Consider the following 26,813-nt stretch of genomic DNA (forward strand, 5'->3'; position numbering starts at 1 on the left):
GTTGACTGTCAGCACGCTGGCAATCCAGAAGGGATTCAATGGCCTCAAAAGGAAGCACAGTTTTAAAGCCTGCCCTGGCCCCCTCTGAAACCTGCAGCAACTTTACTTTGAACTGCGAGGGAGTCTTGTCGGTTCTCCGCTGGTGCCACAGTGCCAATAAACACGTTCCCGTTGGAGGGAGGGAAAGAAATCGTGTCCTGACACTGTGAAACCTGTGCCTGCTCCACCAGACAGAGAGGAAACACCAGCTTCTGAGGATCCATCCTTTCGTTTCAGCTCTTCAAAGAACTGTACAGCTGAGGTGCCCTTCACAAGGTTCCTTATATCCATGAGCAAGGAAACAGTGGAGGAGCCGTGCTTGTTTTTCCCCACACTGAGGCCAAGAAAAAACTTGTTTGAAGAAAAACTGATGGAGCTTTTCTAAAGAGGTTGCTATTTTTCTTCCCTTTCCTGCTGCAGTCTCTGTTCTCTCTCATTGCTCTCTTTCCGTGGCAGGAGAGCAGGTGCAAGGCAGACGCTTTGGCAGACAAAGATGTTCTAGTACTATAATTATAATCAACATTTCTCTGTGAAATACCCAAGGGTTTCTGCATGCACAACACATAGAGGAAGTTCCACACGGAGTTTTCAGATCCTTGCTCTCAGTCATCGTATCATAAATGCTAATAGCTTTAATCTTCTGGAGAATTCCAAATTTTTTGGGGGGGTGCGGGTGGTAGTACCCCTGGGAAGTACTGGCTTGACCAGGCTCAATCCTCGCTTGCATCCAAGATGCTCTTGAAGTAGTGGAATGAGAGAGGAAGCATCGGAAATACTCTGGGAAGGCTTGGATTTATGAACAGCATCAGCCCCGGCCTCCCCAGCGCATCCTTTAGGTTTGCACGTAAGGCTGACAGTGGAGAAGGAGCAGAGGCGTGTGTGGCATAAGGCTTTGTTATTTTCACAGGCTTTACACGAATGCGGGATTCCCTCTCACAGGCCAGGCAGCAGGACAAATCTGGATGGATCCCAAGGAGAGAAAGCAGCGGGGGGGTAAGCTTTCTGGGAGCACTCCCTGGAGGAGGAGGACACGGGATTTGTGTCCTCCTCTGTGCTGCGCGTGCAAGCCATAGCGACAGTTGGGGTAATGGCCTTCTGAGGCAGACAGAAGGAATTAGCTCACCTTAATAGCATGCCTCAGTGAACACCCGAACCGAGGATATAATTTTCAACAAATCATCTACTTCAAAAGGTTCATCTCTGCATGTGCGAGTGTGCATGTTTCTTTATTTTTGTAACGTGACTGTGAACAGGCTGAGAAATGCTTGAATTTTGTTTGTTTATTTAAAAACACACGTGTCTATTTTTAATAAATTATGCACGAACTGGTTTTGCAGTTCCTCCTAACCAAACTGAGCTGTGTCGAGGAAGTCTGCCAGCGAGATGGGCAGACTCACCACGTCTCTCTGCTCTCTTGTTGAATTGGACTGCTATGGTTACGTTTCCCATGAGGACATTGCACACATTCATATTTATCAGTTAGGATTTCTATTCCCTGAACATCTCCAGTATTGTGTTTGAGAGTCCTTGTTTCCTTAAATCATCATTCCAGTAAACAGAATAAAGGCAAACGCAGAATGTGTGAAAACCGCAGCTTTCAATGTGGAGTGGAGGGAGTCTGCTGGCACTCGGGATTAAAAAAAAGACTGTAGGAGCATCTTTAAGTGGAGGGTCGAGGACAAGAAGACAGGTGCAGGAGAGCACGCCAGTTGGAGTGACTCATTATCGAAAGGGTAAAACTGAAAACACTCTGCGTGCCTGGGAGAAGATGACAAAATCCAGGTAGGAAACAGCAAAGATTGGTGCAAACGATCCAAAGAAATTCAGGCATACAAAAAGGGATTAGATCAAGATTCCACATGAAAGTTCTCTGTATGAGTGCTGGGAGCCTAAGGATGGAGATTAGTGAACTGGAACATTTAATTTTAAATGTTTGTAATAGTAGGCATCTGCTAGAAGATCATCAGTGGGGTACTGTAATACAGTAGAGTACAAATAAATCTCAATAACAGAGATTACGTCATTAGAGGAGCAATAGTCTGTGTTAAAAAAAAGCTAAATTTCAAATTGATAACGATGCAAATGTGCTAGAAAATCAATTTGGGTTGAAATTCCCTAGTCGAGAAGGCACGATAGTCAAAAGCCATTTGTCCTGTACTGGGAGGTCAGAGGGGCCTGTGTGGAGGACAGCCCACCCCACCCCACCCCAAGGTAAGGTGCCAAAGAAGTGGAACCAACAAGTGCCTGTCTCCCTCTCTGCCGACGACAAGCTCAGGAGCCTGCCTGGCAAGCTCCAACAAAATGCTCACCTGTTCAATGGGGAAAGTTGAGCCTGATAAATCCACCTGATGATGGAGGCTGTGCTGCTAGTGACTTGACCGGGTGGTGACAACAGCTGTGAAACCCCCTCAGATTAAAGGCTGCAAGGGTCAGGGAGGTGCAATGGGAAGCTTTAGCTGTCTGCAGGGGGATGAGGGAAAGTTCATAGCACGGTATTATTCGGAGATGACAGTTTTAGACAGTTTTACTCCTTGGCCCACGTAGTCAGATGATCCACGAGAGGAAATGCCACTCTACATTTAATTCTGAGCAGTCTGCAGGAGCTATTTCTACATAGGACTATGGAGGAGTAACTGTAGCAGCAAGTCTGAGGCATTCAAATCCAGTATCCCCGCAAAAATGGAAAAGGCACCTGCATCCCAAGTTCAAGAAAGGAGCTGCTTTGCAAATGATGAAGCTAGTAAAGTATGGCAGGAATCATAAAAGAGTAAAGGTAAATGTTTTCTATGGGAGGGAGTAAGCATGGTTTGCATAGATGGAAGTCACACTTCACCAACATACTTGCCATTGTTTAAGGTATCAACAACTCATTAAATGCAGATATGAAAATGAAACAAACCCCATGATTATACCACCCTGTGAGACATTGGTGAAACTGTGTCCTAAGTATTGCCTGGACTTTTTCTCCACCGATAAAGTATAACTAGAAAAGGTACAGAAAGGCAGCAATTGCGATCGGAGACTGAAAACAGCATCTAGATGAGGCGAGGAGACATTACAGGACTCTTCAGCTTAGAAAATAAGTGACTTACAGGATTTTATTGGATATCTGTAAAACATTAATGATACAGAGGTAGTAAACAGCTATTTCTCATAACCTAAGATCTAGAAGCATAATATAAAATTGCCATGTAGCAGGCTTAAAATTAACAGAAGATGCTTTTTCATATAATGTGCAATTAAACTGAGAAACTGATTGCCACAGGGTGCCATAGGAACCAAAAGCACAGGGAAGTTTTAAAAAGTATCAGAAATAGATAAGGCAGATACATCTGGGCCTTCTCAGCATCCAGTGTCGGAGGCTGAACTGGACAGGCGCCCTGCCTAACTGGGGGTAGCTGTTCTTACATTCTCACCAAAGTCACTCGAAAGTTGGAGGAAAAAACAGGTTATTATTTTCTCCACTTCTACCCATCAGATAATAACCTTTGATTATTGCAAACTGGGCTGGATTCCAAGTGATAATTTCAAGATGAACGGTTCCAGCTAAGTTATCATATCCCAGGGGCTCTCATTTGTAAATGGAAAATAAACACGAATACCAAGTTTTTCTTAACTGAATGAAGCACAGCAGCTCCCTGTCTGGTTATTTCCATGAAGATAAACATCTTTAACTCATATGAAATATATCCCTTTCAATCCGCAATTCAATTATTTCCACTTTCACATTCTTCTGTTACAGTGAGAATTTGGTAAGAAAAATTGTTAACAGTAACAGAGTTATTTTAAGACCGATGCTTCCCCTTGTCACAGTTGGTTACTCAGAAAACATGGAAAATGACGTTGTGCTTATCTGCCTTTTTCTGGTGGCTCAGTGCATTCTGTGACTTGTCTTGAGACACCACGAGCCAGGAATGGTAAATTTAATTAAGCTCCTTAAGCAACAGCATTCTGACTCAGTAAACATTAACACTTCCCCTTATGCCTGAGCAAACACAAAGATCTGGTCTCAGCTTGGGAATAGTTCAGAGTGCTAATATAAACAACACAACTTCAGCTATTTTTACAAATGGTCCTGAAAGGTTTTCTAGCAACTGTTGATCACACATCTCATTTAGGAATGTAATTTTACTCTGTTCTTCTGTATCTTATGGGTGGAATTACTTGTGTGAATACATGAAATTATTTCTTTAGGATGGGGAGGGGGGGATCTGTGCTGAGAAGCTTCTAATTGGTCCTACCATAGCTAAAAAAAAAACAAAAACCAACACCCCAAGTAACTAGAACTTGTATCTGCAGATATTCCCCAGTCATATGGAGTAGGTTGGGTTTTTTACAGTCCCCCCATCATGGTCTGGAGGGGCTAGAGTTACTTTTGTCCAAGTTTGTACCCGGCCAATCTACATTTTACCCAGATACGTAAAAGGCACACATACACAGGTATGTGCACGGTTACACATGAGTTCATATATTGATCATTAAGGGCCAACGTTGGCATACCAGTGTTTCCTAGAAATTTCAGGTGGCCATATCAGCACAGGGGTTGCATCTCTGCACCAGACCAGTCACTTGCTCACACTGCCCCAACAGACCTTTCTCCCCATCCAAGGGGCTGTGTGACGCTCCGCTCTTCAGAATTCGCTTTATTTGTGTTGGTTTTTTTAACCACTGACTGGTGTTTGAGATGGTCAGGTGGGGATGCAGAAGGACCGTACAGGAATTGTCCATCCTGATACTGTGGAAGTGCCATATGATGGCACATGTTTGGAGCTCCTGGGTCTCTTGTGATAGGTGCTCTGCTCAGGGCGTACTTAGAGAGGAACAGCATTGCAGCCATTAACTCTTTAACTCATTCACAAGAAGAGGATTTGGAAGCAATGGTATGGTAGAGCGATGGCTTACCAGCAGCATCACGGCTGTGGTCCTGTGGGCCTGCTGGAGGGTCTGTGATGCTTCCCCAGGGGTTTTGGGCAAGGCAGCTGTGGAGCACTGTGGGGTTGTGTGCGTTGCACACTGACCCAGTGATGCATCAGAAATGCAGTAACTTCAGCTTAGAGTTAATGAGACTGAGCAATGGAGTTGGATCTTGTTTTGCTTTTGAGTTGCTATGTTTAAACTAAGCAGTGCAAACGTAGTAAAATGGCATTTTTGTTGTTTCTTTTGCCTTTGGTTACAATGTAGAAAAAGAAAGGCGAAGAGGTTTCTAAATTGTCAGTATATCTGTAAAAGGAAACCAAAGCAGCTTCATCTATTTGCACGGGGAGACATCACGCCTTGACCTCGTTACTTGCCTTGATACTCTTTATTATTTCTGTTCCATCCAAACTGGATGCAAAAAACCCAGATTCACTTGTTGAGTTTTTGTGCTTGTCATTTTGTGTTCTACTGCTACGTGGCAAATTTGGTGCTGCAAAATCTGAAAATAGGGAAGTGCTTGTATCCAATATTATTTTTCATTTGAAATACAGGATAGGAATATTATTTAAATAAGTCTTTGAAGTTTTATGAGCACTGAAGGCTGAGTTGACCCAATTAATGTTCCATTCAGTCAACACATCATCTAGTCCTTACCCTTTTCCTGACTCCAAACTACATCTTGTTTACAAATGCAAACATGTTTAGCAATCAGCCTTGTTGGCCTATGTGAATTTTTTGTCTTGTAGGTTCTGCGGGAAAGCACTGACTGGTTTAAAGGATCCCTATTATTTCACTATCTTTGTTTGCAACTGTGTTTTATTTCCTCTCAGGAGTCCCACTCTCATTCATCACGTTTCTTTTGTTCCCTTTTATTATTAGGCTGTTGTCTCAGAGAACATGAGCTAAACACCAAACGCCCTTTTGTTAGTTAGTTGTCCTTATCGTTATCATCAGGATCTGTTCCCTTTACATTTTCACGTCTGACCAGCCTTCCTGAAAGTCAAAATTATATTACAATTAGAAATGCTGTAGACGTAATGTGCACAGGAACTTCCTATTCGTACCCAAAGAGTTGTGTATCTTGAACTGAGCAGAAAAAACAAATCACTGTGTTTCGAGAGCTAAATTCAGGGATAAGGCAGGGTGGGCCACGGACTGCTGTGGGATATGTCCGTTTTATCTGCCTTATTTATCAGCTGAAGAGGGCTTGGTGATTCTTATAAACCAGCTGGGAGATCTCAACTGAGTTCTGCCCCACGATATGTCTATTTAACTGTTATCTCAGGCTGAAAGAACTGAGTCTTCAACTTCCCCAGAAAATGGCCTAAGAAGGAGGCAACAGGCCATCCTGATGGGAGAGGGAGAAGGTTTCTAACTCTCCTGGGACACTCTTTCTGTAGTCCAGAAAAGTACTGCAGGATTCACTGGCCATAAGATACGGAAAAGCATCTCACAAATCTGCAGAGGTGAACCGGTCATGAGAGGACAGTAGGAGCTCAAGCCCTCTCAGCACATAAGCTACATCTGCTGCCGAAATGGGTGTAAGGAGTGGGGCACATGGAATAACCCCTGTTTGGTCATGGGGCAGAGCGGCCAGAAAGGGAGCAGAGGCACTTGGCTGGCAGGAGGACACGGCTGGCCATTGGGTGCGGCTACCAAAACGTCCACCTGCAATCCATGTGAGGAGGTTGCTGTTAGATGCATAAATGTAATTTATATCTGTTGGCATGATTGTCCTAGGAGTAGGAAAGTCGCACCATTCTCAAGTTCCTCATTCACAGTTAGGTACTTAAAATGTACTTCGTAGTATCTCAAATATCTATGCCTGTTTTTCCTTTGCTTTCAAGACTTCCTTGTGAAGAAGCATTTCTGACGTTGTCTGTCTTCCTTCTTCAGAACCTCCCTCGCTAACTGTGTCACTGATACGGTGCCTCTCAGAGCTGATTTTACCTTATTCTCCTGCTCACTCACCTTCCCTACATTCAGTGCAGGGTTTCTGAGTTCCAATTTTAACTCCACCTGTCGGCATTTCTTCAATATGAGAATGACCTGCCTTTTCTCCAGAGATCAGCAGAGAAAAAAAGCTGAATGTGTGCTGCCTGAATCTCTTCCCTCATTATCTCTGCTGTTACTGTGAAACCTTTCATTTTTTCCTTCCTCGCTGTAAACCTTGAGAGTGTATTTTGATAACCTTGGCAATTCTCCGAGCAGATCTGGCTGTACCTTCAATTGGCACAATGCACAAAATGAGGCGAGTAAAGCATAGAGTTTGCAGGTACGATTACTTGTAAGTACAGAGACTGCTTGTCTTTTTGTTGGGCAGTACCTATGGAGAGACTGAAGGTGAGCAGCCTTTTTAGAGGATGATCTTTGTGTTCTCTCCTAACCCGTGGAGATTTTGTGTAGCATTCTTCTTAGGCTGCGTATTTCCATAGTGTAAAATAAAAATAGATTGAAAGTACATTCCTTGCTCCAGGTGCACAAAAAGCATAGTGGGAAATCTGCAGACCATTGTGTTGCACCCGATGCCCTGTATATTGTTTCTCATATAACCTTTCCTTTCTGATAAAGATCCTCTGTGTCTGTAAGAAAAATTCTGTACAGTTATTGATGTTTTGATTTCTTTTTCCAATTTTTTAATAGATCAAGGCTAGATGCCAACATTTGTAAGCCAAATTTCACTGCCCATGCTAATATTGATTTAAGAGGAGAGCAGTCGAGGGAAACAGCAGTCAGGATTGAATAAGGTCAAGACTTCATGATGAAATGATATCAAAACTGGAGTCACACCCTGACAAGAAAGCAAATTGCATAAGGCCGGTCCTAGGGATTCATTCCGTTCCCAGAGCATCCCTTTGCATTGCCGTGAACCGTGAGATGCTGAGCAGTGCTGGTGCCTCTCTGATGGGGGGATGCTGCTCCACTGCAGATCATGTTGCTTCTGCAGGACAGTTTGCACAGTCTCATGCAGAAAGTGTAGATCTGGGGATGAAATTTTGGTTAGTAATCTCTGGTTTTGTGTGCCTCAAGCCTGAAGAGCCTTGCCTAAGCCATTCAACAGAAACAGATCAATTAGAGAATATTTTTCTTATACCTAGAACATTTTGCTTTCTAATTCTTTTCCTCATGTGAGAACTGAATGTTTTACTCTTGATCCCATTTGATACCTTAGGGCTGACTCTACATCGTGTAAACTGAGGAAAGAGATTATACAATGTGGTTGCCTGTGTTTCTAAGTCAAAATGAATTTTGCCGTCAGTGAGAACAGCATCATATCATAATTCCCACGACAGATTGTGATGACAAACAGGATTACAATCTGCAGCTTAGTATAGGAAAGAAATAGTGGAAGGAAACAAAGTCTTAAGAAACAAAGATCCTGTTTTCTTTCAGCTAGATTTAACGGCACAAAATAAAATGTTGTCCTGAGAAATTCCATTTGGGGGTCCCTGACAGCTATTTTATCCTGAAGTTTTTCACCATCTTACATTTGTCACAATCGCTAAAGCATCAAAGTTGGGATTTGCTGGCTGTGCAAGTACAACTATATGTGGTATATTTCACGATACAAAGTAGGAGAAATGAGGAATCTGAAAAACTGAAACCTAATAACTGAATCTAAGGTAGAAGAAAAAAATGTAGGTCTTAGACCCATTATTAAATCTCCCCTAGTTAACTTCAGTGGAGACCACGACTAACAGGGGTATTGGAGCATCTAAGACAACAAAAGCTGAATCTCTGTAATGTCAGAAATCAGGAGTCGTCTTTTTAACCTCTCAGCCATGCAGAAAGCCACAGAAATGCCCATTCAGCCTGTTCAAGTGCAGATTTGGTCACACTGGACACTTGATTAAAAAAGCTTTTTAAGGATAATGTTTCATGTGAGCATCTGTACCTTAATGCTTATTCCCTTTTCCTGCTCTACTAGCTTAGATATGTTAGAGGTTAACATATTTTTCTAAACTTACTACAATTAAGTCATTAGTTCAGAACCAACTGGCAGTGAGTGAAGAGTAACTCCTGAGTTATGATCTCACATCTTTTAAGTAAAGCACTGCCCTTCGAATAAATTATACCACATTATAGCTATAATTGCCATACCGATATCCCCTGGGGAAGCATCATCAAAAAGATATTATTCTTCCTGTGTTCAGCTCAGCTCACTGAAAGCGGCTCCCTTTGATTTCTGACTTTTCTGACCCATCACTCAAAGCGTTCTTGGGGTTCTATGATTCTATGATCACCACCGTTTCAGGCCGAGGTGCCGTGCAGACTGCAGAAGTCCCGTGCCTTATTAAAAGCATCTGGGGACAAAACTTCCCTATCGCTTGCCATCTTTCATGGCTCTACTTGAACACTGTAAGTTTCTGCATCCTCCATGCTGAAGAAGTTTGGAAAACTAATTGCATTTCTAACAACAAGCCAGGGAAATACATCTTCTCTTCTGAAACTGCGAGGTGTTTCATTTGGAATGTTCATCGTCCCCTCTGTGTCTCATGGAAAGAGGAGCGGAGGAGCTCCCACACAGAGCAAACGCATTTACAGATGTGCTTTATAATGAAAGCAATGCTCTCCCAGGTGTACACTAACAGTTTCATTGCACTATGAATGCGTGCGTGACTTGTGTTAATGTTGTATCTATTGAATCACCGCTTGTCTAGGGAACCTGTAATTGTCATGTATAAAAAGCAGAGTGATCTAAAAAGGCTCAGTTGTGCTATTTAGTTGTTTTGATGCTGTGCATCTTTGATACTTTAACAAAACCACAGCTCAGCTGAAAGAAGCATCAGGCATGGAGGACCAGTAACTGCTCTCAGCCTGTGCGCTGCTCCAATGTCGGTGAGGCTTCCCAGGTTTCGCAGTTATTTGATGGGCTGACTTGGTTCCTTTAGGATGAAGAATCCACCTTCAATTATATTGGTCTTCAGCTGCTCCACATGCTTGCCCAACATAGGCCAGCATTTAATCAACATATTTTAGCATTTCTCATCTGTACTAGGGACAGAGCTATTAATTATAAAAAAATAGGTTTGCGTTTAATATTTCCCATTAGTATTATATAACTTCCTGGAGAATGTGAGATCCCTTAACAGGAGCAAGAGATTATAAGTGAATGCTTTAATGCCATAAGAATGAATTAAACTCACACATGTATGCCTTCAAAGCTATGTTAACTTAAAAAAGATGCTGTCAGGTAATTTAAGTCCAAAATAGTATAATGTAATATTTAAGTATATCTGAGCATATCTCTTTCTCTTGGCTGGACATGATTTTGTCTACCTGCTTAGCTCTTGTGGATGATTTGGTTAAAGCATCAGAAGCATCTTACAAAACCAACTGACAGCAGAAAGCTTTTAGGATTTATTTTAATATTTGAGTTAAAGCAGCTGATGCTTAGGTTCACATCTGTAGTATATGAGATCCAAACCAATTGCTGGCACTTTCACATCATGCTGTGAATTTTATTCTTCACGTTAAGTAAAGGTTTCTGAAGCTTCTGGAACAGGTTGCCCAGAGAAGTGGTAGATGCCCCATCCCTGGAAACCTTCAAGGTCAGGTTGGGTGGAGCTATGAGCAACTCGGTCTCGTTGAAGATGTCCCTGCTCATTGCAGGGGGGATGGACCAGATGACCTTTAAAGGTCCCTTCCAACCCAAAATATTCTATGATTCTGTGAAACAGCAAGCTTTTTGTTATGTTTTTTCATTAGCAATGAAAGTCCAGAGGAAAAAAAAACAAACAAAAACGACAATACTGGCTGTCATTGTGAGATGTGACAACAAAGGAACAACCAAAGATGGTTGTAGCTCATGTGGAAACCGCTGGAGTGCACTGAGTGATTCTGAACTGCCCCAGCAGTCTCCTGCTCAGGGTTGCTCTGGCCACACTGTGATGTCTCCCCAAAATCCACTCCAGTGATGGATGTAAACTAGCCGTAGGAAGTCTATTTCCACACTGAAGGCAAACTGATTTAAATAATCCACTCCCGTTTTATGTAATTTAAAATTCAATACACTAAAAATGATAATTATTATTTGGTGCAATCTGAGGGCAAAATGCCCTACCGTAACAGAGAGGCAGAGTTCTCAAACCACAGTCATCACTGACATTGGTATCAATTATGGTCTCTAGAGGAAGGCCTGATGTAAGCATCATAAGTAATAACTGTGGAGAGAAAACAGGACTGGTAATGCAATTACTGCCAAGATACACAGTAACTGCTTTGCAATCTGCTAAATTTTGTAGGGCTTAAATATACCCTGAAGATCAGAATTAAGTGTTGGAGACAGAAAAGCTGCAGAGCAGGGGGGGAGTAAAGGCACAGCGTACCATTAAACAGTGGTTAGAGTACTAAAACTAGAAATGCTGCTTTCTTTGCAGCTCTCTGAATGGTTAGAAAAATCATCTGGTGAATCACATTGTGTCTGATGAGGATGTAAATCCAAAAAAGTGCAAATCGTGTAGCTGAAAGGGAATTCAATTTACGGCTGCTTCTCAAGAGAAAGCTGAAAATGAAATAGCCCTGAGGGTGCCGTGGCTGTTGGTGAACATGGCGGGCACCAAGGGACGTGCAGTGCAGTGGGTGGCCCTCAACACCCGCTGCCACAGTGGCAGGGAGGGCTCCCCGAAGCCGCTGCCTAAAAGCCTTTGGGTGAAGTTCTCGCATGAGGCTGAGATTTTCTGTGTAGACTTCAGGGATATGAAAGAACCAGCTCTCTGCTCAGCCCACGTAGGGAAAAAGAAAACTTCAGACCACAGCAACAATTTTTCAGCTGGCACAGTTGTTTTCTTTTTTGTTTTTATAAAATTAATACAGGAGACTACAAAGTGGTGTCCTCTAAATTGGAACTTTTTCCAATGTACGCGTCTAGAGATTTCACACCAAGGATTTTAAAGGAAATATATGAAGAGATCTTGTAAACACTAACACTAATATTTCAATGTATTGAAATATTTCAACGTATTCATTTGCAATAATAAAAAGAGAGGGCAATATACAGAAGGTAACCTAATAGGCAAAACACTGGAATGGTTTCTGTAAGACTGTAGCAGCAAAGAGGTAGAGGCTAAAAATACAAGTAATGCATGCCATGATTTCAGGGAAGGTAGATCTTATCAAATGAAATTTCACTGTCTTTGCCTCAGCTATGGCTTGGGCAATAGCAACAACTTGTCAATACCATCTACTTGGTTTTCCCCAGAGCACTTATATACTGATATTGATATTGATAGCTATACCTATATATATATATTTATAGCTATATTTATATATTTTATATATTTATATCTAAAAGCTTTTGTCTGGTAAAACTAAGAAGGCAGGTGGTAAATCCAGACATTCACAGGCAGGTCTCAAGCTAGATGAGAACGGAGACCTCCGATGAACGGGGCTGGTTTTGCTGGGTCTCCCAGCGTTCAGTTTCTAGCCCAAGACTGTTCAGCGTTTATGTTGATGATTCATGGGATGAGTCACAAAGTCTTTGCTGACAAGATTTTGGATCTCAGAAGTTAGCGTCAGTAACACGCACTATGAATCGGCCACATAATGCTCTGGATTTGCCATGTCCTAATGCGGTAGGGTTTATTCTAACATCTACAAAAGAAAGACCCAGTTATTGTGAGGAAATATGCTGGAAATGAGCAAATCCAAAGAGAACGAAATGGGAAAGGGAAACATGGAAACAAAGACAAATTGTGGTGCACTGCTGCTTCTGCAGCCATCAGGAAGGAAAGGTCACCTTGGGAGGGAGGTGGCCTCTGAGCGAGGAGGCAAAGCTGCCCCCCTGGGATGCAGCCCGCCTGGGAGAGCTCCCACACTGCACCGGCCTTGAGAAGAGACCCAGAAATAATCTGGAGATTAAGTAAACCCTTCCACAAAAGGGAAGCTAGGAGGTGACTCGTTAACCCTGTCTCATAGGGAGAAGCTGTTTGACTGCTAGAGTGGTTTCATCCTTGGAAATAGGAGCAAAATGTGGTCCAAGAATTATCAGTTGAGCTTAGATGAAACGAAGCTTCCTTTGAGAGAAAGATTGATCCTTTTACCCAGGAAAGCAGTAGATGATGCTCACATGCTTTCAGGTGAATTAGCTGTCTCCCTCCTTCCTGTGGATACAGTAGGGAAAGCTGTATGTGTGACTGTGTGCGCATTTGAAATCTGAGTCTCGCTCCATATACCCACTGGTGGTCTTCTACAGAGAAAAGGAAACTCGCTGCTGTGCTCTTAATGCTCATAAATTTTGCAGCTCTGCAATGGGACAATGATTATAATCAAATCTCATGCTTCATGGCTTCAGGGTCAGGAAAGAATAACACCCTCCATGCCACCAGCAGTACATGCTCCAAATCCCTCTGGGACCTGACGGGAGAGTCTTTTCATTTTCAGGAGCTCAGGCATGCTGGGGATCTGGGGAACTTTCTACCTGCCTGTGCATCTGGAGATGGTTTTACTGCCTGAAAATGCGTAACGCTCAGCCTATCTAAAAAGCATCATTTTGATATTAGGTGTCCTGGGATCTGCAGGAAGGCCAGTGAATGTATCTGGTCCTCTGCTTTGGACTTTATTTTTGTGAAGGAGATGATAGAAAATAAATTCCAAACCAAAGCTAAAAACATTCTCCTTTTTTTTATACATATTAGTTCAGAGAGGGTATTGGTAATACAGAAAAGCAAATCAGAAGAAAAAAAAAGACTGAAAAGGACTGAGGCTAAAAGTAATGGGAAGATAGGTGAAGGTCAAGGAAAGCTATAAAATAAAATTGCTATTACATTGTTAAACAAACAGAAAGAAGGATAGAAAATGGTTGTTTAATTCCAGCAGACTCAGATAAGGGTAGTGGGCAGTCTAGTTATCCCACCTCTCCTTTCTGTTTTCCTTTAGTGAGCTGACATTAATCAACATTTGATTCTGTAGGACACTAATGGAGAAATGCACATTAAAGAAGAAAATATACTAATACAGATTACAGAAGGCTTGTTAAAATGGAATACAGCTGTTACTTGGAAATGTCGCAGTGATCGTGTCTGACCAGTAGCAAATATATTAGAAGAGGGATGCTTAGGATATTTTACCTTGTGAGAGTAGTGAGTGAGAGAAGAAGCTGGGATATCTGAGCTTGGATATCAGTTTATCTATCTTACATATAATTTATGGGTCTGCTCAAATAAATGTTGGTGTTAGTCAGAAGTCTTGAGATTATATTAGCTTTGCCACCACCACATGGTCAAAAGGAAAGAAACAGATGTCAAGGACATGAAATGTCTAAGCAACAAGGGCTATTAACCCTCACTTTTTTAACAAGATGCAACTTATCAAAGTGCATTTTATTACAATGTTGAGATGAGTTGAGAATAAGCAGAACATGAACCAGAACAAGAGCCAGACTCTTGGAAGCTGCAGATGTAAAGCAGTATCCACTTATGTTCCCTCTGTCCTTTTGCCTTCTCCTAGGATGAAGACTCTCTACGAATTTTTGGGTTGAGCCTTTTTTATATTCTAGTTCTGCACTTTGTGTTCGATCTTTACTGAGGCAAAACTCCCCGTAGAATTTTTATTAATTCCATAGCTAAAGTGTGCTACAGAATACATAAGATGATCCTTGATTCCTGGAGCTTACTATCTATGTTTAATGAGAGACCTGTGCTGAACAAAGTCTTAAGGATCTGAATTTGTGTTTGCAAAATAAAATTGCCCACCCTGTTTCCATAGCCTTGTGGTACTTTACCCGCCTTAGTCTCAGAAGCAGTCATGCAGTATCAGTCAATATTCATTGACTAAAATGAAATGGAAATGTAATGAAAGGAAAGGAGTCCTCTGAGAAGTAATACTGCACATCTGAGTTCAGGATTATGAAAGCAGACATTCAGACCCAGCAACATGCAAACTTCCCTGCCCCTGTTCTTAATGGATGATGCACAAAACTTTAACATGTGCATTTAGGTTTGCAAAATGTGTAATAGGGCTGGACCAAGGTATAGTATCTATGTTTGGGGACAAATTGCCCACCTCTGGGTAAGTACTGCAAATGAACCTCCAGTGTTATCAGTACACCAGGTTGTTGTTTAATCTTACTCAGTCTCAGTTTCCTCTCTTCAAAATAAATGACTAATTTCAGAGAGGAGAGAGGCCTGACTGGACTTCTGCAAAGTATTTAATAAGCCCTCCAAATGGAAAAAAATATCCCCAGGGTAGGGAGATGAAGGCTGAAGGAGCACATGCTCATCCTCCCAAGCCTGGGACCACATGGCTGGGAGTCACACAGTCTAACGGGCCCGCTGGGAAGCTCTGTTGAGCGGCAAATACCAGGTAGGGAGAAAAGCTATTTAAGCTATACCACAGTGTCGGTACAGGAATAATAAAAAAAAATAATAAGTCTACAAATGAATCTAGGCTGGAAATTAAAACCTTTCTAAGCTTCAGAGAGGCACAGGAGCAAAATGCCATCCTGATAGCTGTTGTGGGAATAAAAAAAAAAAACTAATTCGATTTTAAGATAGAGCTTCAACAGTTTATGAATGGGATTACTTTACCTAATAGCTTTCAAAAGCAAGAATTGGGCTTCGTGATTCTGAAAGTCCCTTACAGCCCTATGCAACAGCCTATGCCTACGCTAAGTCTCCAGAGCAGCAATGGTCCCTTGCCGTGCTCTTTCCAAGTGCCAACATACTACATCTGTGACCACAGTAGTGCTTTTTTTTTTTCTGCTACTGTATTTAAAAAAAAAATTATTAGGGAGGAATGAAACAAGAAAAAATGGTTGTGAAGGTCAGAAAGGCTACTTGATTTTTTTTTCGGGGGGGATATGAAGAATCGCGTCTTGGAAGAAGAAGTTGTGAAATTTCGAGCATCCCATGACAGACAGGCTGTTTGCTGGGGCTGCCAGGCTGCAGCCGCAAACCAGCAGCCTCAGCCCGGTGCCCCAGCTGCAAGCAGGGAGCATCTGCTCGTGGTGGTTTGGTGCCATCTACGGCCAGATACTGAAACTCCTTCACAGATCCTACGATCATTTTAGGAAAGCAAACGTGCAGATGTGTTTTAATGAGATCAGCAGCTACACTGATATACAGCGCATCCATAAATATATCTATGGACATTCGTGTATCACTTCTCTGCCAGCTGTTGGACGCTACTAGCAAGCTCCTAAGGGCTATGAGTAGCTGCTAAAGTTACTAAATACTTTTTATATTGGCCTTTGTAGCCAAAGCACAGTATATTAATTTGGGATATGGAGTTGGGAAATTTTACAGGAGAAAACCCAGTTCCGGAAAAGATACAGCATCCATTTTTCTACATGAATGATGCATTAATTACAGACATCAGTCCCTGTGTCATTTCTCCTTCTTCTTCCCATGCATCCTCAAGGATGGGCAGCAGTCAGTGCCATGGTCAGAGGTCGTTGTCTTCTTTTGGGGGACGCTGTCTGAATGTGCCCATAGCTTTGCAGAGCCAGCTCTCAGATGTAAAAACTACTGAGGCAGAGGCCTTGGCAGCATCGTTCATCACCTGCTGTGCTGCAGTGTGTCCGCGTGTTCACTTGTCCACCTCTTGATGAGCAGAGCTGCCTATCGACTCTTTCCCAGCAGCAGCTCCTCTGTGGGAGCAGCCAGTGGCACCAACAAGGGCATGTGCACAAAACCAGCACTGTCAGGAGAGCCTCCGGCTCCTGGGGCAGAGGTCTGTGTGTCCTCTCTCCTCCCTCTCAGTCCCACTATCTGACTGTGTTTGTGGACAGCTGTGAGGCCTCCCAAAGTATCTCTAGAGAAATTTAAGGCACACCAAGGCTAGGACCAACGCTGGGTATGCCTAAACAGGCTATTGAAATGAGTCTGTCTCCTAAATGACATACAGGGAAGGATGCAAACACCTGCATGTAGATGTCTGCATATCTAGGTCTACATGTGGGCCAAGTGTCCAAACTCCCACCACCATCGAGAGAAGGCATGAGTGGGATGTAGCACCCATGCACAGGCACCTTGTGCCATTGGAGATGCCCTTGTGTGTCTCATCCACACAGAGCTGCCACACGCAACAGCGGGACCTGCAGGAGACCCAAACCCTTCTGCAGCGGGAGCTGGTGGTCCAGCAGGACACCCAAGGGATGTTCAAAAAGGCTCTAGATGCCTGTGTGTGGGCAATGGTAGACACTTAAATTCAGGTGTGTTGACCTGGAGCTGAATCCCACTGACCATATTGCTATCTTTTCAGAGCTACTGACAACACGCAACCAGCTGGTGCAGTCTCTGTATAAAACAGACCTCAGAATTTCCTCCAATTACTCATAATATTGCGCCAATAATTTCTACTGACATAATTAATGGCTGCAATGCCAGTTAGTCAGTTCAGACTGTGGAAACTTCTACTGAATTTAAAAGAAGGAGGATATTTTAACTCCTTATTTAAATAGCCAAATGACTCAAAATTTCTCTACAGACCATATCTATAGCCTCAATCACCTGATGTTTACTGATGCAGTGCATCTCCTGACAACATCAGTGAGGTTTCTGATGTAATAACTCGAGTGAAGAAGGTGGCGTGCATGTGCGTGTTGTCTGTGTGAGCCAGAGAAAGGGGGTGGGAGATGCATTCTTGTATTTTGACTAAGATCAGCTGTTTCACATTGAAAATAACGAGCTAGAATTTTACTAGTCAGGGGTTTGAAGGCTCAGAGTTTGAAAGCCCCTCACTCTTTGTGATGTTTACTTTACCAATAGGCTGTAAAGTACTTTGTTGGATTTTAGAAAATTACAATACTTAGAAAGAGGTATTGCTTCCAATTATTCCAGCCTCTGTAATGAACTAATGCTAGTTATCTAAACTGTTTAAGATATATATATAAGAGAAAGCAATAAATGTAGCTAGGGAGTAGGAAAAAACAAACAAAAAAAAAACCCCAAAAAACCCCAAACCCAGATGTGTATCTGTGTATCCCTGACATACAAAATATGCAAGAATATTGCAGAGAAAAAAACCTCAACTGTGAGTATACCAAAAGTGGGTGCAGGATCACTGAAAGCGAGAGTGTAATACGACGAAGCTGTCAAGTGACAAAACAATTGTGGTACCAGGACCTTTTCTTCTCAAGGGGAATAGATGTAACATTACAGCAGCAGTAATAAAAAATTTTGATGGCTTTTGTAATATCGAAAGTACAGGAAATAGGATTGGCTATGGCACTGTCGAGAGTGTCTGAATTTGGTCAGTGATAGTAAAATTGTCCCCTAATAGTCTGATAATCATGGCAATTTCTTAAGATGTCTTTTACTCAATTATCCTCTTATTTTCCAATTTAGGCCAGAGGCAGAAGTAAGGCTGGACCAGGCAGACCTCTCTGACATGCTGCCGTTCTCCTCCCTCCTGACAGAAAAGGAAAAAAACAGAAGAGGGCAAAACAAGGTACGATGAACTTTAGAAATACAGATATTTCCACTGAAATGACCGTGTTGGTATGGTGCAATTGTTTGTGGTTTGAGTATAGTGTATAGAACCCTTGAAGAGGAATCTGGCTTTGGAAAATCAGACTGATCAATACACAGAGAAATAACGTTTTAAGCTTTACAAGTGCAATTACTTTAAGGGTAGTAAACATTTCAGCCAGCCTTGGCAATGTACACCTGAAGTGATGGGTTTGGTCTTCTTCAGATGACAGGTTTCTAATACTTGTCACTTACAAGTGCATTTATTTCAACAGGAAGGAAAATCTTTTTTGACTTTGGATAAGAAGATAAAGAAGCACTGAGACTAAGTGAATCCTTTAGATCATAGGTCATGTCAGAAAGAGCAATGCAGAATTCATGCGCCCTGGGTCTAATTGTCATGAAAAAACACAGCAATCTTATGCAAATCAAACATGTGAAAGTGAATGCAAGTATATGAACGCTGTGTTGTCTTCCTTCCCATTTGGAACTCACCATATTCATACCATTTTTTTATTAGGCTGGTCACTATTGTATAAAGAGATCCTAAGTCCTTGCAGTATATGTCCTAACATTTCTTTTCTGGATTTGTGGCCTGACATCTACATTTCTGGGATGAGATGATGAACTTTTTTAGCCTAGCCGTTTATAAGGAGTTTATAATTTGTCTCTCTTGCATGAGGGTGTCCGAATCTGGGATCTGTAGCCCCAGCAAAGACTCGCAGTAGACCATACAATGATGAAACACCCGTCAGCTCTTTCACAATATTGCTTTTAATGCAGCCTACCTTTCTTTTGACCTTTTTCACACAGCAGACCCATAAGAGGATGGAGGAGGGTTCTTCACATTGCCTCAGTGCAGGGATTTAAGTTGTCTGTTTTGTCTTCCTAAGCTCTGTCTCTGCTGGTCTGCACCAGACGGGACCCAGCATTGGTCACCCCCAAGCAGAGGCCAAACTAAGACACTATGGACCAGGTCCTAAAGGCTTCTGTCTCCCAAGAAAGACAAAGGGAACCAAGGTCTATATTTGGATGGCTAGGGTAGAGGGGCATTCACAGAATCTTTGTTCCAGGATGAGGTTGTCACAAACTCAATGTGGAACTTAAGGGTTTTCTGAATAAGAAAAGCATATACCAGGGAGGGTTGATAACCTGGAACTCATTCATTTATGCATTTTTTTTCTCTCCATGCTCACAGGGGGCACTGGTATTTTCAAAGAGCTAAAGCATAAAATTAATCATTATTGTTGGACTATTCTGATGACTTCACTGTACATACTCACTGTCAAAAATATTTGAAATATTTGATGTTGAAATCCTTTTGGGAGATACTTCATGGACTCCCCAGTTGAAGAAGGACAGGGAACTGCTGGAGAGGGTACAGCAAAGGGCTACCGAGATGATTAGGGGACTGGAACACCTCTCTTATGAAGAAAGGCTGAGGGACTTGGGTCTCTTCAGTCTGGAAAAAAGATGGCTGAAGGGGGACCTTATCAACACTTATAAATACTTAAAGGGTGGGTGTCAGGAGGATGGGGCCAGGCTCCTTTCAGTGGTGCCCGGGGACAGGACAAGAGGTAATGGGCACAGACTTGAGCATAAGAAGTTCCACCTAAACATGAGGAGGAACTTCTTTACTTTGAGGGTGGCAGAGCACTGGAACAGGCTGCCCAGAGAGGTGGTGGAGTCTCCAACTCTGGAGACATTCAAAACCCACCTGGACACGTTCCTGTGCAACCTGCTCTAAGGTGACCCTGGCTCTGGCAGGGGGGTTGGACTGGATGATCTCCAGAGGTCCCTTCCAACACCTGCTATTCTGTGATTCTGTGATTCTGTGACCTCCAATCAATTGCACGTTTGTGGGTTTGCCTGTAGGTGTGCATTCATCTGGGATATATGTCCATATTTTACTGGATCATGTTTGTACATTAGAGGGACCTCTTGCATTTCATAATCCAGTGCCTCAAAATGCAAATCTAAATAAAATCAGGAAAGTCAAAAGTATGTTTTCAGCATCTGCAGTATTATCAGAGTATTTGCTGAACTTAACCTTTAAACCCAGAATATTTTTTATTATAGCAAATGTTCTATCTCTTCTTAACATGGAAGGGGTTAAGTAACTGATCAGCCTTTTATGAGCTGGGTATGCTGCAGCGATAGAAAGGGAAGAAAAATTTGCAGATTTGTAACATTTGAACATGACTTTATTAAAAGAAACTAGTACATAGCCAGCAGCCTCACTTCTGGCAAGGCATCTAAATGCAGCTATACAAATAAGCCAGTTTCTGAAGTTGAAGCAATAGTCAACCCCGCTGAAGCAGAAGAATCTGTCTTTTCTCTTGGCTCATTGACAGAGATGCAGTCATCTCCGAAGCCCAGAATTACCCACTGCTGTTAATCCTGCTTCCTTTCACCGACAACACAGACGACCTTCAATTTGCCCCATCTCTGACAACTTCTCTCACCTTCAATTACCAAAATTGCATCCGTTCTTTTGGCAAAATCCGGATTACTAGGATCTCCTCTCTCATCTGCTGCTTTCCAAAGCCAGTGATGCAGCCCTGGTTCCCTCTGTACGCAGGTTTATGTCCCAGAAGTGTTCTATAATTAGAACTGACCACACAGATGTGCTTCAAGAGACTATGCAGCTGAAGAGTAGAAAATACTCATAAAAAAAAAAAAAGAAGTTGGTTTCAACTTGCATCATTGCTGCTTTCTGTTGGCAGGTTTCCTCCACGGTATTGCGCGTCACTCTGCCTCCATTCATTTGAGCAGAGGTAATTAATACCTTCTCCATTATTAAAGCCTTGGGAACAGAAGATGAAATCCTGCCTCCGTTAAAGTCAATGGGAGAACTCCCGTGAACTTCAGTTCCTTGAGTATCAGGCCAAAAGAGATCATTAGATCGTCCTGTATATCATTGGTATTGATATTGTGTTGGACTACTGCCTATCCTCCAGATGGCATCCAAGCTGTGAATCCAAAGGGACAGAAAATGCACCACTATCCTTGGTGGTGACATGTTCCCAGGATTAGTTACCATCCCACTAAAAAAAAGAATATCTTTTATCCTATTTAGCTTGCCCAGTTTGAAATTCCAGGCACTGATTTTTTAATAGCTTTCCTTCCCAGATTGAAGAGACCTATTCTACCTATCACATTTTCTCCATAAAGATGCTGGTTCACTGTAATTAAATCTCTTTTTAAAATTCTAGCATCTTTAACTACCTCAAGTAATGACTGCCATTTCTGGCACTTTGCCAGAAATTATCTCGTTTCTGTGTCTTTTGCCTGCACTTTTTTTCCTTGTCCCCTACCTTCTAAAGATGCTTACAAAGGATTCTGTGGTGTTTCAATATCCATCTCACCAGCTCCACCTACAGCATTAACCTTCCCACACTTCTGCTGGTTGGAACCCCATCCAAGCACACCGTGTGTGGTGCTGGGTGCTCACGGTGGGCTGCTTCTCTGCTCTGGTCCTTACATCCTCTCCTGGACACATCTCCATACATAGACACAGTTTGAGTACAGTGTTCCCAGATGTATAAGACTGCTTTGGGCTATATTAATACATATTTTGGTGCGGTTAATCAGATAGTTCAGATCAGTGTGTATGATAGCCCAGGCCTCATCATTATTTACCATATTGCCAGCACTTGTCCTCTGCAGACCAGGAGTGTTACAGACCTGTTACAGATCACGGAGAACATTGCATATGCTGCAGCCACGCGTCCCATGTAGAGCCCCATTAGAAATACTCACATTTGATAGTAATCCCTGAGAAAATTCTGAAATGCTCCATTTCGCTTGCTCTCAATCCTGTTTAAATGTTCCTTATTGGTATTTTGCGTTGCTTAACCATACTCAGAAAGCCAGGTGAATGTCCTTACAAAAGTCTCTCAGGTGGCAATTACATAACTACATTTATCAACTAAAGTTATAATCTCATAGAAAAATGGAATATGTGGGGCCAGGCTCCTGTAGCCAAGACTCCTATAAAGCTGATGAAGCTAAGACTATAGCAATACATGGAAAAGGTAAAGAATTTGCTAGAAGTAGGGTATTAAATACATAAAACTACAGTGAAATTCTGTTTGGACTCAGAGACATCCCAATTAAAGGCACGCAGTACTTGGTGTTCAGGGTAAATATGTCTCTGAAGCCAGGCAGTGATGCTGAGCATTTTATACTAGCCATCAGAGCCTTGGTACCTAATCGTCATGGTCAAGATAAGGAGAAATAGTGATATTAATAGATAACTTGTACAGCAGGTAAACAACTTATAAAGGCTTATCTCCTAATACAGTTATTAGTAATACGTTATTAGTATTTCGTAACACCACTTTGTGTTTGACGCTTCTGTTGCAGCATGCTATTGCATAAAACTTCACAATTTCATAGCACATTCCACCTGAGAATCTGACCCTCGACCAAGAATAATGAGTCGAGCTCCACAAAACTGCCCTGAAGCAGCCTGTGTGCTAGTCCCAACCTCAAGACGATGAAAGGGAATGACAGCAAGGATAAGGAGTGCCCAAGGTCACGGAGAACCGATTCTGGAACAAAATTTCCTATTTCCTTGCCTTAGGCTTTCACCAGAAGACCTTTCCTCTCCAGAGCATAACACTGGGAAAAAAAAAAAGAAGAAGCCTTTTATAGAAATAATTTCAATATTTTGCATGGAGATGCCCCCAGGGTGTTAGTGCGTTGATGTGCTAGAGAAGGCTTAGGTAGCATGCAGTATAAGAAAGCAGAGTTTACGAAGTCAGGCTCTCAGTAGTTGGGAAATGCTAGAACGAAGGTTCATGAGCAACTCGGTTTGTTTGCGTTACGGTATTTTTCCGAAGATTGTTCTCTCTCCGGACTGAATAAGCAGAAATAACTGGGGAAAAAAATCATAGGCAATCATATATGCATATGAAAAAACATATGCAATCATATAATTAAAGAGAGTTTCAGGGTCACGTAACTGGTCTAGTTGTTGTCAGTGTGACTCCTCCTTCGCTAGCTCCAGAAGTCATAAAATGTGCAGCGAATGAGGCAGGGGACTGCAGGCAATTGAATGCTGCCCTGGAGAAATTGATGCTATCCCTGCCTCTGTCATTTTTCATTTTCTTGTGGCCCAATGGGAGACATCTGGGTCTAAATTAGAAAAGGGCTGAACGTTCACAGCTGCACTTAAAATTGCTAGCTGCGATTTGAACACATGGAAAAAAAGCAGGCTCTGAGCTTCTAAAATTGGGCACCCAAATTTAGACAATACTTGATAATTCTCGGTTTAATGGCTGTTCTTTAGGTCTCTCTGTCTTAGGTCCCTGTGCATAAAATCGAGGGAAGAGTAAACTCCAACCAGAGCTGTAGGAATACATTAATTAATGTTGGTAAACAGTGATAGTATTGCAAGATAGCAAAGAGATCATCACAGTAAATCTCATGAGGAGATTAATAATTCAACAGAGGATTTGAATAATTGTGCTAATAATGTGTAAGTAAGGCTTGAGCCTACTTTAAGTGGAATATTTGATTAGCTTGCCCCTCAGTGAGGTCTGTCCATGCTCCAGACAAAACGGGGCAGGAGTGCTGTGGGAAAAAAGATGTGACTGTATCATTAGGTATAATATTATTAACTGTACGCACAAGTGAGCTAAATTCAAGTTACTCTCCTAATTTTGGCACTCCCTTACTTTTAAGAGGTTTAATAGCTCTCTAACAACATTAACGTTCTTTTATTACATGCCTCTGCATACTAAATTCTATGTATACTATTCTTTTCAGAATAATTTGGGTGTAATTGCCACACACGCGATTACAAATACCATGAACTTGCAAGTCATGTGAAGAGTACAGTGATATAGAAGGTAAGCCAGACTGCTGTTGTGAGCAGCCTGAAACAGCACGTATAGATAACAATTAATAACACCCCTTTGTCTCAAATATGTACTTTCTGTGCTGCCTTCCTCTTCTCAGGGTCATTTATTGCAAAAATCACATGCGTTTCTTGCTCCTGAGAAGCTGGTATAGTTTCCATATGGAAAAATCTTTGGTCTCACCATGGGAGCACAGACTCTTGCATACAACATCCAAACTGCTGCCTTCAGTTACACAAGTGCTGCCTTCGCAGCGTTGCAGAGCAATCGGCATAAGGTCCTTGACATGCCACCAGTGGCTTTTGGCAGTACGAGGCAAAACCAGAATGCATCTATTTCTAACGGGATTTTTGCCAACTGATATATGGATATGGGATATATATGGATATAGGTGTTTCAAAATACACATGGCAGAGGGATGCTAACAACTGCTAACCACTGCTGTGCTGCTGTTCCTCCACCCCAGGAAAAGTCCTTGTAAGACTTTGCCACCGCAAGCTTCCTTTTGCCTCTCCCGTGGGCCCTCCCTGTCACCAGAGGGAGTTCCCTGGCAGTTTAGGGATGCAAAACCCTATCCTGCTGTCAGAAAGGACCAATGTAATAAGGTTGGAATTCTTTTCACTGGTAGTCATCAACCTACCTACCGCATTGCCCTTCAGCTGCTGCTGGAAACCAGGCTATGCAGACCTGTGGCCATGACTAACCACAGGGTAATATATCAAAGGGAGGACGCAGCTCGATGAAACACCGTGGTTTGGGTTTATCTTCTCTCTAGACGGTAAAATAATCCAAGCTCTTGTTGATTCTTCTGATGCCACCAGCCGTCTCTCTTCAACTGCTTCCAGGTATCGACAGCCCTCGTTTCAGTTTGGAGACAGAGCTCGCAGACTGACTTTCACATCGCTAGGAAATTGTGCTGGTACTTTTACTGATTTACGTCTACCCAAAAAAGAACAGGACTTTTTGCTTTTAAAAATCAGGTTTTTATCCATATGCAAAATTACACAATGATAAAAAGTAGAACCCTGTTATCTAGTCCATCACCAAAACAGATACATAATATAGCTTAATTCTGATGCCAACGTGTAGTGAAATAATCCTTTTAATATATTATTTCTCATCTAAATTCATACAACAGATTTTAATAGGTTTTTTTTACAGTATGTGTTTTAATTTGGAGAGGAAGGACGTTTTCTTCTAGCTTCAGAGAACTTTTAAGGCAGTCAGCCAATGTAGAAGGTGTATTTGGAAACTTTCCCTTTCTTCAATTAAGACAGCTGGGAGCAATCCAGATTCAATGCTTTCTTTAAGAAGCTCTCATCAAATTTATTATTCATTTTTTTTAGCCTAGCTTTCAAGTAAAACTGATGAGGATATTAAACTATGAAAAAACCATTCAGACAAAGGGCTGACTTCATCTCTGAAAAAGCAAGAGAGCCAAGGTTAAAGCTGTCACTACTAGGAGACCTCTATAATATTAAAGAGACACAATGAGAGCAAGCTAAAAATGGTATTTCGGGATTAACTCAATTTTTTGTGTGTGTGTTTGCAGATTTGTTACAGAACCGACTCCTACTTACGGTAGGTGACTAATCTCATTGCAATGTAACAACTCGCATAAGTAAGGCAAATAGGACAGCCTTTACTGACTGCTAGCCTGCCGAATTAAATTATAGCTTATTTTAATAACTCTTTAAATACATACACTTTTATCTTAACAACTGCCCTGATTTATATTTTTGATATTTGGTCCTTTCAATGACAGAATGAGTTGGATTTTAGAGGAAAAAATCAGGAAGAATAACTATCTAACTCATGTTAAACAAGCATTGCTTGGCATGCTCTGAGCAGTGCCATCACAAATGAGCCAGAAAGCAAGCATATAAAATCAATGTTGTACCGAACTCTATTCCTTGGTCTTAAAATCTTTAATTAAAACAAAACAAAAAAAAAAAACAAAAAGGAGAAAAAAAAAGATTAACACCTCCCACCTGTGCACAGATTGGGCTGAATTCAAGGTTTAGAGTGGTGAATTGTTCCGTGATTGTTTTTTGATAGTACAATTAGTATTATGTCTAGCTGTGACTTCAAAACCTGCAGCAAGAATACTGGCTAGCTGGTGATCAAATACCAGTTTGTTTTCTTACAAAACTCGACATGGTAATCTGGAATGAAATATGTACTTTATGGGTCATCTGTTAGTATACAAAAAAAAAAAAAAAAGATTTGTCAGAAGGTAGAATAATATTTATTAAAGTTTATGTTCTGGCAGTCTGGCAGTGAAAGTATTGCTTTTTTAAACTAAAGACCTAAATGCAAGAAATACATGCATATTTGTCAGCAATCAAACGCGTCTTGAAGTCACAGAAGGTACTGAACCATAGTGAGAAACATTAGATGAAATTAAGACCATTCTCAGTGCTGAAAGATTATGCATCAGCTATTTGTTGCGAGAGGAGTATGTTGTGATGATCTATGTCTGCCACTTCTATGCAAGTTCAAAAACTGGGGAAGGGAAATCTAAGCATATTCAGGATGCTCTCTTAGATTCAAAGTCTAAAACTTGTATTCACATCAAAGT

The 26,813-nt window shown here is 41.8% G+C and overlaps 1 long non-coding RNA gene across 1 annotated transcript; it reads left to right on the plus strand.

Annotated features, from left to right (window-relative positions):
* Positions 1-699: 699 nt before the first annotated feature.
* LOC134513417 (uncharacterized) lies at positions 700-25,813 on the plus strand. Its single transcript, XR_010070418.1, has 5 exons — positions 700-1,032; positions 18,243-18,345; positions 24,141-24,223; positions 25,078-25,151; positions 25,785-25,813. It is a non-coding gene; the product is annotated as an uncharacterized LOC134513417 (long non-coding RNA).
* The last annotated feature ends 1,000 nt before the right edge of the window (positions 25,814-26,813 follow it).

Source organism: Chroicocephalus ridibundus, chromosome 3 (assembly GCF_963924245.1).
Source record: "Chroicocephalus ridibundus chromosome 3, bChrRid1.1, whole genome shotgun sequence".
NCBI classification, from domain to species: Eukaryota; Metazoa; Chordata; class Aves; order Charadriiformes; family Laridae; genus Chroicocephalus; species Chroicocephalus ridibundus.